The following is a 15,789-nucleotide window of genomic DNA, read 5'->3' on the forward strand; positions in this document are numbered from 1 at the left end:
ATAAAGCTAAAAAAAGTTACACATACGGTAGCAAATGCATTACTTCTGCAAAAATTAACATAGACATGCCATTACATGAAGCATACATTATATCAAAAGGATGAAGCATGTGATGTATCAAACTTTGAGTTTTTGAATACAACATAAAAAGTAGATACAAGCTTGAAAAAATACATTACAAGAATTGGACTAAGGCATAAATTCAACTACAGTTAAATACAAATACGACCACAATCAAAGACTGTACAGAAAAATATAATGTATCAAGCAAAAAAAGAATCAAAAATCTCAAAGGTATAATGTATAAAAAAAAATCAAAAAAACGGTATTCTGTATAGGTAAAACTCACAGATATACATTTTTAAAAATGAATTACAATGTCAAAATTTTCAAAATACACAAAATACATATATTTATAAGTTAAAAAACAGATACATAACCTTCTCCTTCACTGATTTTGAATGCTCGCCTTTAGCTAAAGTTTTTCCTTTACTCCCCGAAGCGACATCACTGATTTTTCTCCTCTTTTCTATACTTGTGGTGTGCACGAAAACTTTTGAAACTTCAACAACCTATGCTATTTTAGTAGATTTTGTACCTTCATCTTGTTTCAATGGTTGCATGGGGTCATTGCTTTGTTTGCTTCGCTTCTCGGCTGCCATGGCAGAAAGAGAGCCTGCAAATACATCTTTGTCTTGAGTGATGCGCAAATCAAAAGATGGCCCATCAAAATTGAGGTCAGTAGTTGGTATACCTCGAGTTACCCTCTTCGGAGCGCTTAAGTCAGCCATTAACATCAAAAATTCTATTTCTCTGCAAAACCCTAACAATGGCTGAAACTGAATTGCTTAGTATTGTGAAATAAAAGATTCAAAGTGAACTAAGCAAAAACTACCTAAAACTCCTTACCTATATGTGAGAGAGCATGATTTAGGAACAAAATTGTGCTTGAAAACATGGAGAGAAATCGCGATTGTTGAGGGAGAAAGAATTTCGGATTGGTACTGAAAGATAGAAAGAGAGAAAAATCGTTGATAGAGAAGATTGATACACTTGGCGTATTTTATCCAAAGCCTCTCCGGACTACATCCAAATATACCAACAAGTACTATAATATAATACAGACTTATTCCAAGCCTCAAATCATACATAACAATATCGAAACGACGAATCACACCTCAAACTAAACATAATGAACTTTGAATCTTTTAACTTCCAAAACTCGAACCGAAATATATCAAATCAACTCGGAATAAATTTAAATTTTACGCACAAGTCCCAAATGACACAACGAAGGTATTCCAATTCCAGGAAACACAATCTGAATCCGATATCATCAAAGTCAACTCTCGGTCAAATTTATGAATATTTCTGACCTTCAAATTTTTAACTTTTGCCAAGTAGTGCCGAAACCTTCTAGAAATATCCAAATGCAAATACGGGCATACGCCCGAGTCCAAAATCACCATCCGCACCTAACGGAACCGTCAAAACTTTGATCCGTGGTCAAATGCTCAAAACTCAAACTTGGTCAACTCTTCCAACTGAAGGCTTCTTAGTTGAGAATCATTCTTCCAAATCAATTCCGAATAACTTGAAAATCAAAACCGACGATTACACAAGTCATAATTCATCATACAATACTGCTCAAGACTTCAAATAGCTGAACGGAACGCAAATGCTCAAAGCGATCGGTTGGATTATTACAAAGCACTGAATCTTGAATTAACCTTTGCTCGAAGAAATAAATTTTTTCTAGTTAATGAGTTAGAAGAATTAAAGTTAGAAACTTATGAAAATGCCAAAATTTTCAAGGAAGAAACAAAGAAGTGGCATGACAATTTGATCAGACAAAAAAGCTTCAAAAGTGGAGATCTTGTCCTTTCTTTACAATAGCTGACTTAGGCTATTACAGAAAAATTAAAGTCCAGGTGGACAAGTCCCTATAATGTTACAAATGTTACCCCTTATGGTGCAATTGAAATACAACACATAGATGGTAGAGAAAAGTTCAAGGTAAATGGACATCAATTGAAAACTTATGCGACCAAAATGTTTGAGAAACATGCTTCAACAATTCTTTTTTCTTGAAAAAAAAATTCAAGTCGAGTTGACGACATTAAACTTAAACTATATTTTTCTATTTGTTTGTGAATATTATTAGTACTTTTTATTACTAATATGAGTAAATCTAAGAAAATATTTTAAAAAAAAAAACGAAAAAAAGAAAATAAAATACTACAGAATATTTAGATTCGTACATATATATATGTGTATATTTATTTATTTGTTTTAAGTTTTTATTATATAACTAATGAACCGTAGTGATATTATTTTTTCTTTTATGTTTATATACAAAATTATACATATGAATTTAATCCTTAGAACAAGTATTAAAAAATAAAAATAAAACAAAAAATTTAGGTACTCTAATCTTTCTAAAATTGGGTGTATATATAAATGTTACTTAAAAAATAATAATAATATGTAGATAGTTATTATCAACTATTAGTAGTACGTCTTACACATTTTAAGTTAGTTAAAAAGAAAATTATTATATACTACTATTGGACTAATGTAGCAAATATGTATAAGTTTACTACTATACATAAGTATTATAATCTTAGTATATGTTTTATAAAAAAAAAAGAAAAGAAGAAGATATTTTAACTAATCAAATATCAGCCATAACATGTTACAACTTAAAAAATGATTATGAAAGCCACGTTGTGATTTAAGACATGTTATGGAATAGTTTTGTAAATAAAATAAGAAAAAAGGGAAAAAATCTGCTTTAAATAAGTTTTACCTAACGTAGCATTCCCAAAGAAACAAAACAAGCAAACCCCACATCCAATTTGAACCTTTTACCCTGTTGCTTTCACCTACCACCACCAAAAAGCCACCGCCCACCACCCTTCTACACCAACATTCCTCAGCCATGGCCGCCAACCAGTAGTAAATTTCTTTTCCCTTTTTTCTATTTTCTAACTCTTTGTCATAGATTTCCTTTCAATCTTCTAGTTCTCCTTCTCAAACCCTCAAGAAAAAAAATGATCTCATTAAAGAGAACCCTTTCAGGATGTAGTTCTTGTAAGGTTTCTAAGAAACAACACATTGAACTGGCACTTGAGATATTCTCTGGAATAACTCGAACTATAGTGGAAGAATGTGGAATGAATTTTTTGCCAACTGATGGAGAAAAGCCGAAAAGGTATGTGAAATTTTGAAGAACATCAGATCTCTCCGGCGGGAATCCTTCGTGAAAAATCCAAGGGGTTATGTTAAAGAAATTGTGCTTGAATTCTACGAGTACCTTGACAGCAACAGTGCGAGGTAAGGTTATTAATTTTAACTCTAAGGTTTTGAATGAATTATATTCTTTGAGTGATGTTGATGATGAAGAAATTAGAGTTAAGATGAAAGCTAAAAATTTCAACTTCATGAAAGAAGCTGCGAAATTTATTTGTCCCAATGGAGTAAAAGTTAATTCAGGGACAAGGGGCAAACCTTTGAATATTGCTTGTTCATGTATGTTAGAAACGGCACGCACTTGGGGTAAGTTTGTAAGTTCACGTCTGATCCTTATGTTAATGTATCTAATTATGATAAGAAAAAGGTCATGCTCTGATATGCTATTCAACAGCATTTGCCCATAAAATGTTGTTTCAAGGACCGTAAATGCTTGTATTTTCTATCTACAATCACTCGCTTAGCGAGGCGATTTGAAGTACCCATTGACAATTTGGTAGAGACAGAAAATACTTATTGTATTGAACACAGCTTTTTGAATAGCTTGTTACCGCCCCATGGACCGGAACTGGTTGCACATGAACATCATACTTTAGAAACTCCAATATTGATTGAGGCAGAGAAGGCAGAAAATGTGGGTACCTCCTCTTCTCCCACTTCAACAGATATTCTCGTGTAACCAACAGCTATTATAGGAATAAGCTGCAATGAGAAAAAATTGGGATATCTTTGCAAAGAAGCAAGCAGTGATGGGAGCGAAGATGGAACATGTTATGTCGGAGCTGTCAGACACAAAAAAGGGTCAATATTTCACATGTCAAACGTTACATAATCATGTTGCTTACTGTCGCGATCCAAAATTCCACCCGTCGTGATGACACCTAATCTCTAAGACTATGTAAGCCGATTTAGATTCCAAAATTTTACCCGTCGTGATGACACCTAATCTCTAAGACTATGTAAGCCGATTTAGATTACCTTTTGAAGCCATTTTTTTTTTATAAAAACTAACAACGGAAATAATTACAATACACAACCTCCCAAGACTGGTAGTACTGAGTCACGAACTCTAAACGAATATATAGAATGATCACGAGTACCGAATATACAATACTGTTTGTTTACAAATTAACAGTACAATGAAATGAAAAGACTCCAAGGGACTGTGACGGCCAAGCAGCTCTACCTTGATTCCTTACGATCGCGCTTTAACTCTGCTCAAGTTTGATATCTTCAATACCTGGCTCTGCACAATAATGTGCAGAAGTGTAGTATGAGTACACCACGGTCGGTACCCAGTAAGTATTAAGACTAACCTCAATAGAGTAGAGACGAGGTACAGTCAAGACACTCACTAGTCTAATAACCTGTGCAATATAATATACAAAATAATAGGAAATAAATAATAATAAGGGCAGGATAAAACAACTAGTGATATGCACAACAGACAATAAGAATATCATTAATATCACTCAACAATTTATAAACACAATTACACCCAATTAAATCAAGTCCTTCAAATAAATATCTTTCACATATAATTCTTCCAGATAACTCTCTTTGAAATATAATTTTCTCAAATAATTATTTTTTTCAAATATAATTCTTTCAATAAATACTTTCTAAGTAAAAAACCTTCCAAATAAATATTTTGAATATAATTCTTTCAATTAAAAAGTCACCATGTGACACCTCATTTCATAATCATAAAAATACGGGTCTCAGCCCATTTTTATATTTTTCGTAAACATGGGTCTCAGCCCATTTTCATATTTCCCGGCACCTCGTGCCCATAATTAAATCATCATATTTCTCCGGCACCTCGTGCCCTCATTTCATATCACAACTGCACGGACAATTCACATGCCAATTATCATTATCATTTCATCACAACACCTCGTGTCCACATTTCATATCACAACTGCACGGACAATTCACGTGCCAAATATCCTCATTATTTACTCACGGCACCTCGTGCCCACATTTCATTTTATAATCTGTCTGGCAATAGCCACATGCTCTCAATTTCAACATAAATCAGATTGTTATCAATTTACCAACAACAAGACAAATTGCACAAGGTATAAAAATAAACACAAGAAAATCACATCACATGAAAATTATCAACACCACAACCCCACATCATCACATATTGTCCCTGACAATAGCCACCATTATCGCTCCTATTGCCACCCTTATCACTCCTACAAGACAAATTGCACAAGGTATAAAAATAAACACAAGAAAATCACATCACATGAAAATTATCAACACCACAACCCCACATCATCACATATTGTCCCTGACAATAGCCACCCTTATCGCTCCGCCCAGACAATATCAATAGCCACCCTTATCGCTCCGCCCAGACAATATCAATAGCCACCCTTATCGCTCCGCCCAGACAATATTCCAACAAACACAACAATAATAAAATACCACCTTTATACTGTAACGACCCGACTTGTCGTTTTAAGAATTAACTCCCCGTTCAACAACTTAAGGTCGCGGGCAACTTCATAATATGTATTATGACCTGCGGGTGTGGTCGAGTTTGATTTTCGGAAGATTTAGAATTTAATTGAAAGAGAAATTCTCATTTTGAAGCTTAAATGGAAACAGTTGACTAAAGAGTTGACTTTTGAGCAAACAACCTCGGAATAGAATTTTGATGATGTCAATAGCTTCGTATGGTGATTTCGGACTTAGGCGCGTGTTCGGATTAGGATTTGGAAGTCCGTAGGACAATTCGACACATTTTGGCGAAAGTTAAAAAATGGACGATTTTCGGAAAGTTCGATCGAAGGTTGAATTTTTGATAACGAGGTCAGAATCCGATTTTAGAAATTTGAATAGGTCCATTATGTCACTTATGACTTGTGTGCAAAATTTGAGGTCAATCGGACTTGATTCGATAGGTTTCAGCATCGAATGTTGAAGTTGAAAATTTTATAATAGACTAAAGTTTCAAGTAAGTTCGAACAAGACCTAACTTCGAAATTATCAACACTACAACCCCACATCATCACATATCGTCCCTGAAAATAGCCACCCTTATCGCTCCTATTGTCATCCTTATCACTCCTATAGCCACCCTTATCGCTCCGCCCAGACAATATCAATAGCCACTCTTATCGCTCCTATTGCCACCCTTATCGCTCCTATAGCCACCCTTATCGCTCCACCCAGACAATATTCCAACAAACACAACAACAGTGAAATGCCACCCTTATACCCACATAATATCAACAGTGAAATGCCACCCTTATCTCCCCAAAATAATAACTCGCACAACACAACAATTTACACGGGAATTTAACACGACAATATAATAAAAATAATTCATATCACAATTTGCTCAATGGCCACAACCAGATTCCAAAGATGTAACAAAATCAATTAATTTCACAACAAATAATCCAAGGCTCCACACAATGTATATAACACCCAAAAATAATTAATAGAGATAGAAATTACTCAGCATAAAGCAAAACCTTTATTAATATAAATTTAGATAATTATATTAACACTTATTCTTAAGCTCGCTTAAATTAATTATTTGCACAAGCAAATTCATCTTGGAATTAATTTTCAAGAAATACTAAACCAACAATAGTCACGAAATTTCATAAATATTTCATGTAACAATCACATCAAATTATCATATAAAAATAAATTTAACAATAAGGATTTAGGCATGGCAAAAAGATGATTTAATAATTTTTCACAATTTTTTAATTTACTACACAATAATGACTAAGACTTTAATCTAATGAATTTTGCACGTATAAACCCGAGTACGTACTCGTCACCTCGCGTACACGACTTTTCACATTTCACAAATGGCACATAAGACTCAATGTCTAAGGGGTAATTCCCCCACTCGAGGTTAAGCAAGACACTTACCTTTTTGAAGTTAGGCCGATATTCCAAAATAGCCTTCTTGCTTGAATTGACCTCCGGACAGCTCAAATCTATCCAAATTAATTGTATAACTTCATTAAAATTCATCGGAAATAATTCCGGATAATAATACGTTGACTTAAAAATTTATTCCAAAAAAGTCAACAAAAGTCAACGCGGGGCTCGCCCCGCGGAACCCGTCATAAATTTCATGAAATCCGAACACCCATTCCGATACGAGTTCAATCATACCAATTTTATCGAATTCCAATAACAACTCGACTTTCAAATCTTAAATTTTCGTTTTTTGAAGATTTTACAAAAATCTTGATTTTTCCTCCCTTAAATCCGAATTAAATTATGGATTCAAAGACATAATCATGAAAATTTATCAAAACTGGATAAGAATCACTTACCCCAAACACCCACGCAAGAATCTCTCCAAAAATCGCCTTCTACCGAGCTCCCAATTAGATTTTGAGTTATGAACTCAAACCCATATTTTTGGGACTTTTAATTCTGCCCAGATAGGCCTTCTTCGCGTTCGCGACCTCTGTCTCGCGTTCGCGAAGGCCAAAAACTCGCTGCCTCAAATTCTTCTTCGCGTTCGCGTTACCAGCGTCGCGTTCGCGAAGGCCTGCCATGCATATCACCGCGTTCGCGTTCAATCTCTCGCATTCGCGATGCACTTAAGTCCTACTGCTTCGCGTTCGCGATTGAAGCTTCACATTCGCGAAGGCTGATGACTCCAGGCCCAGTCCCCTCCTTCCTTCTACGCGTTCGTGATTGGCCCCTCGCGTTCGCGTAGGTTCTTCAGGCATACCTTCGCGTTCGCGAGCCCTCCTTCGCGTTCGCGAAGGCCAAATCCCAGCAGTCTTAAAACTCCTCTTCGCGTTTGCGAAGAAGGAAGTCAGATACGAGATACAGCAGTTCAGAAACAACCCAAAATGATCCGAAACCACCCTGAAATACACCCGAGTCCCCCGGAACCTCAACCAAATACACCAACAAGTCCTAAAACATCATACGAACTTAGTCGAATTCTCAAATCACCTCAAACAACATCAAAACGACGAATCGCACCCAAATCAAAATCTATGATTTTTGAACTTTCAAATTCTATAACTTGTGCCGAAACACAACGAATCAATCCGGAATGACTTTAAATTTTGCACACAAGTCATAATTGACATTATGGACCTACTACAACTTCCGAAATCGGACTCCGACCCCGATATCAAAAAGTCCACTTCCGGTCCAATTCTCCAAAAAATCGACTTTCGCCATTTCAAGCCTAAATTGGCTACAGACCTCAGATTCACAGTCCAGACACGCTCCTAAGTCCAAAATCACCCAACGGAGCTAACGGAATCGACGGAACTCCATTCCGGATTCGGTTTCACATAGTTCCGACTACGGTCAAAATCCTAAGACTTAAGCTTTCGTCTTAGGGACTAAGTGTCCCAAATCACTCCGAATCATCCGTAAATCAAACTCGACCACATATGCGGGTCATAATACATATTGCGAGGCTGCTCGAGAACTTAAGTCACTGAACGGGACGTAAATTCTTAAAACGACAAGTCGGGTCGTTACATTCTCCACCTCTTAAACAAACGTTCGTTCTCGAACGTTCTAAGAATTATTCTGCGGTTACCAAATTGATGATTTTACTTTTACACATATACTCACGGTTGATCCCACATTACTGCATTTGAGATAAGCCCGACAACACCATCTCATTTGAGATTATTTCTTTTCTTCGTTCTTGTAAGCTTTAAAGCAAAATCCCTAACTCTCCAATCATTTCCAAAATGTCTGATTTTCACTTCGACGCACGGTATTAGTCTCAACTGGCTATAGCAACTCGTACCTATGTACATATCAACTTTCTTGATAGTGTTGAAGTACTTCAAAACTTTCTCTGGGTCGCTACATTCTTCCCTCGCTTAGGATCATTCGCCCTCAAACACATAACATATTTATCTCTTCATTTGCAATTCTCAATCCTTCAAATTTTACTAACTCCCAAATTTTTCAGAAATTTCGGCAGTCTCCCCTATAATTGGGCCTATCCACCTGCCAGAGTAACACCAAAACAACCCCTAACAACACATCCACATCTACAACCCAATAAAATACCACAAGGTATATATTAATAACACCAATCTCAGCATTACAAGCACTGCATTATCATAATGATATCAGGACATGAAGCACATCATATGTATGCTCATCGCCACATCTCTGGTCTTAAAAGTTGTTCATAATTAATTCCAGCATCATCAATTAATCTCATATTAACCACCACCTCATTTCGAATTTTTACAACACTGACAACAGAATGTGAGGCATGAAGACCTCATGATTGCTTACTCGGATTAATGAGTTACATTTAACGCTACCTGGGCACTCATCTCATAGATTAAAACTCAATGTTTACAGCATGAAAATGGCTGAATATGCACAGAAAAATATACAAACATTATCAAATAAGCCTAACAGACATGACTCCCTATTAATACTATTGTACAATCAAATTTCACAAAGGAAAATTTTTTAAACTCATAAATATTTCACCACAAGGAACTCGTCTTTACATAACTTCCACCGCAGCTTGCAGCCCGGTTTAAATATTTCACATCATGTAAAAATGCGAGGATCTCATCCTCAACTCCGAATCACAAGTATGTTGCACATTGTGCCAACTGAAATTTTCAATTTCCTTTCTTTCTTCTTTTCAATATATTTCATAAATAATTTTCACAACATATAATGAACCCTCATACTAGTAGGGCATATAATTCATTAAAATTGGAATCAATTATTCCGAAACACATTTACCCCTGGAATGAATAATAAAAATTACTTTTGGGCTTATAGCCCTCAATGGTGTACCAAAAATAAAATAATATACACGGGCTCACATCTTTAAATCTTCCCACAGGGATAAACATATAAGTGATTCACAAATTTACGAAGCTCACCCATAAGTGGAGCATAATAGGAGGACTCACCTCAATATTCAGAACCGAATCAAATTAAGAAAAATATCCTTTTATAATAAAATCAGGATCGTACCTGTAACAAAACCATCTCGTGTATTGGCCTAAGCCAAAACATAGCGATTATATCAACGGGTCGGGCCTCCACCTCTTAGGCGCCCACTACCCGCCTGTCCTCCACCACTAGCTGACTGTGCACGTGGAGTATCGGCTGGAATAAAGCTTGTAATTGAAGTGTTCTGATGAAATCCACCCCTCCCAAGTCTGGGACAATCTCTCATGATATGCCTAGTATCACCACACTCATAACAACCCCTCTGAGGTCGCGACTGCTCGTACGGATTCTGTGCTGAATAACTGGAATAACCACTGTAAGAATCTCGTGTCGGTGGTGCACTATAAACTGGAGCACCCCGAGTAATCTGATGTGCGGACTGAGCTGACCGGCTGCTCGAGCCTCCGCTATAATGGGTTTTAGCTGAAGAGTAAAATCCACTGAACCCTCCAGATCTTCGAGACCTTTTGGCCTCCTTAGACTCCCTTTTCTCGCCTAAAACACCCTCAATCTTCCTTGCAATCTCCACTACTTGTTGAAATGGAGCATTAGTTTGCAACTCTTGAGCCATACATATTTTAATATCATAATCGAGCCCCTCAATGAATCTACGGACCCGTTCTCTGATTGTCGGAACCAAAATAGGTGCATAACGGGTTAACTCACTGAACCTGATAGCATATTCTGACACTGTCATAGTGCCCTGACGCAACCATTCAAACTTTGTGCGCCACACATCTCTGAGAGTCCGGGGAACAAACTCTTTCAAGAACATTTCCAAAATTTGAGCCCAAGTTGTTGGTGTGGCATCGGCTGGTCTACCTTCTTCATAGATTTGCCACCATCGATACACTGCACCTGATAGTTAAAATGTAGTAAAGGCAACTACGCTCACTTTCACAATACCCATGGTGCGGAGAATACGATGACAATTTTCTAGAAATCCTTGGGCATCCTCTGTAGTTGTGCCACTGAAAGTAGGTGGACTATTCCTCTTAAACCTGTCAAGTCTCTTTTGTTCTTCTTTTGATGCCTCTAGCCTGACCTCAGGCCGAACCGGAAAAATAGGTTGTACCGGTACTACACCCGGAACCTAACCAACGTGAACCTGTTGCTCTGGAGTTGTGGTAGGAGTCTGAACTACTCCCCCAATCTGCGGAATGTTTGGTGCAAACAGAGATCAATCCCGCCTGAGTTAATGTACCAAACATACACAGGAATTGTGCTAAAGTCTCCTGAAGTCCTGGGGTAACAACAGGTGCTTCTAGTACCTGTCCCCCAACTGGAGCTATTGGTGGCTCCTCAACTGTTGTTCTGACAGGTGCTCTAGTCGAAGCACGTGCACTTCCTGGACCTCTAACTCAGCCCCGACCTCTTGCAGCCCTAGCAGTATGAGCGGATGCCTGCTCAGCTAACCCGGTAGCACGTGTCCTTACCATCTATGAGAGAATAGAGATATAAAGGCTCAAATTCCAAATTCAATAAATTCCGCACGACAGGAATGAAAGAAATTGAAATTTCCTAACAGTTATGTAGCCTCTCGAAGATAAGTACAGACGTCTCCGTACCGATCCGCAAGACTCTACTAGACTCGTTCGTGACTCGTAGAACCTATGAACCTAGAGCTCTGATACCAACTTGTCACGACCTAAAATCCCACCACAGGCGTCGTGATTGCACCTAGTCTCTAAGACTAGGTAAGCCGATTTAGATTACCTTTTGAAGCTATTTTTTTTATAAAAACTAACAGCGGAAATAATTACAATACACAACCTCCCAAGACTGGTAGTACTGAGTCACGAACTCTAAACGAATATATAGAATGATCACGAGTACCGAATATACAATACTGTTTATTTACAAATTAACAGTACAATGAAATGAAAAGACTCCAAGGGACTGTGACGGCCAAGCAGCTCTACCTTGATTCCTTACGATCGCGCTTTAACTCTGCTCAAGTTTGATATCTTCAATACCTGGCTCTGCACAATAATGTGCAGAAGTGTAGTATGAGTACACCACGGTCGGTACCCAGTAAGTATTAAGACTAACCTCAATAGAGTAGAGACGAGGTACAGTCAAGACACTCACTAGTCTAATAACCTGTGCAATATAATATACAAAATAATAGAAAACAAATAATAATAAGGGCAGGATAAAACAACTAGTGATATGCACAACAGACAATAAGAATATCATTAATATCACTCAACAATTTGTAAACACAATTACACCCAATTAAATCAAGTCCTTCAAATAAATATCTTTCACATATAATTCTTCCAGATAACTCTCTTTGAAATATAATTTTCTCAAATAATTATTTTTTTCAAATATAATTCTTTCAATATATACTTTCTAAGTAAAAATCCTTTCAAATAAATATTTTGAATATAATTCTTTCAATTAAAAAGTCACCATGTAACACCTCATTTCATAATCATAAAAATACGGGTCTCAGCCCATTTTCATATTTTTCGTAAACACGGGTCTCAGCCCATTTTCATATTTTCCGGCACCTCGTGCCCATAATTAAATCATCATATTTTTCCGGCACCTCGTGCCCTCATTTCATATCACAACTGCACGGACAATTCACATGCCAATTATCATTATTATTTCATCACAATACCTCATGCCCACATTTCATATCAAAACTGTACGGACAATTCACGTGCCAAATATCCTCATTATTTACTCACGGCACCTCGTGCCCACATTTCATTTTATAATTCGCCTGGCAATAGCCACAGACTCTCAATTTCAACATAAATCAGATTGTTATCAATTTACCAACAACAAGACAAATTGCACAAGGTATAAAAATAAACACAAGAAAATCACAACATCACATGAAAATTATCAACACCACAACCCCACATCATCACATATTGTCCCTAACAATAGCCACCCTTATCGCTCCTATTGCCACCCTAATCACTCCTATAGCCACCCTTATCGCTCCTCCCAGACAATATCAATAGCCACCCTTATCGCTCCTATTGCCACCCTTATTGCTCCGCCCAGATAATATTCTAACAAACACAACGACAATGAAATGGCACCTTTATACTGTAACGATCCGACTTGTCGTTTTAAGAATTAACGTCCCGTTCAACGACTTAAGGTCCGGAGCAACTTCATAATATGTATTATGACCCGCGGGTGTTATCGAGTTTGATTTTCGGAAGATTTAGAATTTAATTGAAAGAGAAATTCTCATTTTGAAGTTTAAATTGATAGAGTTGATCAAAGAGTTGACTTTTGAGTAAACGATCTCGGAATAGAATTTTGATGATGTCAATAGCTTCGTATGGTGATTTCAGACTTAGGCGCATGTTCGAATTTGGATTTGGAAGTCCGTAGGACAATTCGACTCATTTTGGCAAAAGTTGGAAAATAGACGATTTTCGGAAAGTTCGATCGAAGGTTGAATTTTTGATAACGAGGTCGAAATCCGATTCTGAAAATTTGAATAGGTCCGTTATGTCACTTATGACTTGTGTGCAAAATTTGAGGTCAATCGGACTTGATTCGATAGGTTTCGGCATCGAATGTTGAAGTTGAAAATTTCATAACAGACTAAAGTTTCAAGTGAGTTCGCACAAGACCTAACTTCAAACGAGAATACCTCTCTTGATATGAAGCATTATATAGTGTGTTCCTATCCAAAGAAGGTCTATGTATCTAGTTTCCAACTCTTCAAACCGTTCGTCATTTGGACATTCCTACAAGAAGTTATGACCAAATTACCAAAGGCTGAAAAAATGCAATTCTGCGACCAATTATGCGATCGCAAAACAGTTATGCGATCGCCAAACTGCTTCTGCGACCGCAAACTGGTCGCAGAATGGACCAGAAGAGCCCAGTTCTGGGCACCAATTTTGCGATCAATTTTGCGGCCCTCATACCCATTCCGCGGTCCATTATGCGACCGCAGACCTGCTTTCGGAGGGTTAATTTTTCTATTTTCATAACCCGATCCCATTTTGATAAATAGGCTTTGGGGCTTATTTTGGGGTGTTTTTCTGAGGGTTTTAGAGAGAGGTAAGAGTATTTTAGAGAGAGAAGGAGGGAACCTAACATTCTAATCATCCAATCTTTAATAATCAAGGAAGCTAATCACAAGTTTTTTATCAAAGAGGTAAGATTCAACCTCTAGTCTTCAATTTCGAGTTTGGGGTAAAAAATTGGTGATTGGGAGTATGATTCTTGGGTGTTAGAGTATTATGTATATATGCTTTTACCAATAAGGTTTGTGGGAAGATTGTTGAGATCAAATAAGTAAAGATTGGATTGTGGAATGAAGAAAATCTTGTAGAAGAACCTTGTAATCAAATTTACACACCTCGTGTTTGATAAAATGCTCAAATGAGCTGAAACCATGAAAATCTTCCTAATTATGGTTCACTTTTGTTATGTTTATAAATATATTGAAGTTGCTAGGATTTCCGGAACCTCGTAGTAATGTAAGGAAGGCTCAAGAAAGATTGGAGCCGTCCGAAGGTCAATTCACGTGAGAAAGTTATTTTGGAATATCGACTTAACTTCAAAAAGGTAAGTGTCTTGCTTAACCTCGAGTAGGGGAATTTTCCCTTAGGCATTGAGTCTTATGTGCAATTTGTGTAATTGATAACTATGTACGCGAGGTGACGAGTACGTACTTGATTTATATGTGCAAATTTTATTGAATTAAAGTCTTGAGCATGTTGATGTGATTGTTATTTGATTATTTATGAAATTCCGTGAATTTGCTGGTTTGATAATTATTGGAATTTAATTTAATTTTGAATTTTTCCCTCTGCAAATAATTAATTAAATGAGTTTAAGAAGAGGTGTTTATATAATTATCGAAAATTTGGAGTTAATAAAGACTTTGCTTTATGTTGAGTAATTTCGATCTCTGTTGATTGTTTTTGGGTGTTGTACACATTGTGTGGAGCCTTCGACGATTTGTTGTGAAATTAATTGACTTGGTTGTATCTTCGGAATTTTGGTTGTAGCCACTGGGCAAATTGTGATATGAATTGATTTTGTTATGTTGACGTGATAATTTCCCGTGTAAATTGTTATGTTGTATTAATTAGTATTTTGAAGATATAAGGGTGGCATTTCATTGTGGTTGTATTTGTTGGAATATTGTATGGGCGGAGCGATAAGGGTGGCAATAGGAGAGATAAGGGTGACTATTGATATTGTCTGGGCGGAGCGATAAGGGTAGCTATATGAGTGATAATGGTGGCAATAGGAGCGATAATGGTGGCTATTGTCAGGGACGATATGTGATGATGTGGGGTTGTGGAGTTGATGATTTTCATATGATGTTGTGATATTCTTGTGTTTATTTTTATACCTTGTGCAGTTTGTCTTGTTGTTGGTAAATTGATGACAATCTGATTTATGTTAAAATTGAGAGCATGTGGCTATTGCCAGGTGGATTATAAAATGAAATGTGGGCACGAGGTGCCGTGAGTAAATAATGAGTATATTGGTACGTGAATTGTCCGTGCAGTTGTGATATGAATTGTGGGCATGAGGTGCTGTGATTAAATGATAATGATATTTGGCACGTGA

General features: G+C 36.9%; 1 long non-coding RNA gene across 2 annotated transcripts; it reads right to left on the minus strand.

The window, feature by feature from the left end:
* Positions 1-274: 274 nt before the first annotated feature.
* Positions 275-2,946, minus strand: LOC107773782 (uncharacterized). Of its 2 annotated transcripts, none has more exons than XR_012698775.1 (4): positions 2,810-2,946; positions 910-1,730; positions 755-833; positions 275-676 (listed from the first exon to the last, which is right to left on the minus strand). It is a non-coding gene; the product is annotated as an uncharacterized LOC107773782 (long non-coding RNA). The 2 variants fall into 2 exon arrangements; XR_001645366.2 differs by having other exon boundaries at positions 910-1,593; positions 2,810-2,944.
* Positions 2,947-15,789: the final 12,843 nt, after the last annotated feature.

The sequence above is a fragment of the Nicotiana tabacum genome, chromosome 14, assembly GCF_000715075.1.
Source record: "Nicotiana tabacum cultivar K326 chromosome 14, ASM71507v2, whole genome shotgun sequence".
In the NCBI taxonomy this organism is placed as follows: Eukaryota; Viridiplantae; Streptophyta; class Magnoliopsida; order Solanales; family Solanaceae; genus Nicotiana; species Nicotiana tabacum.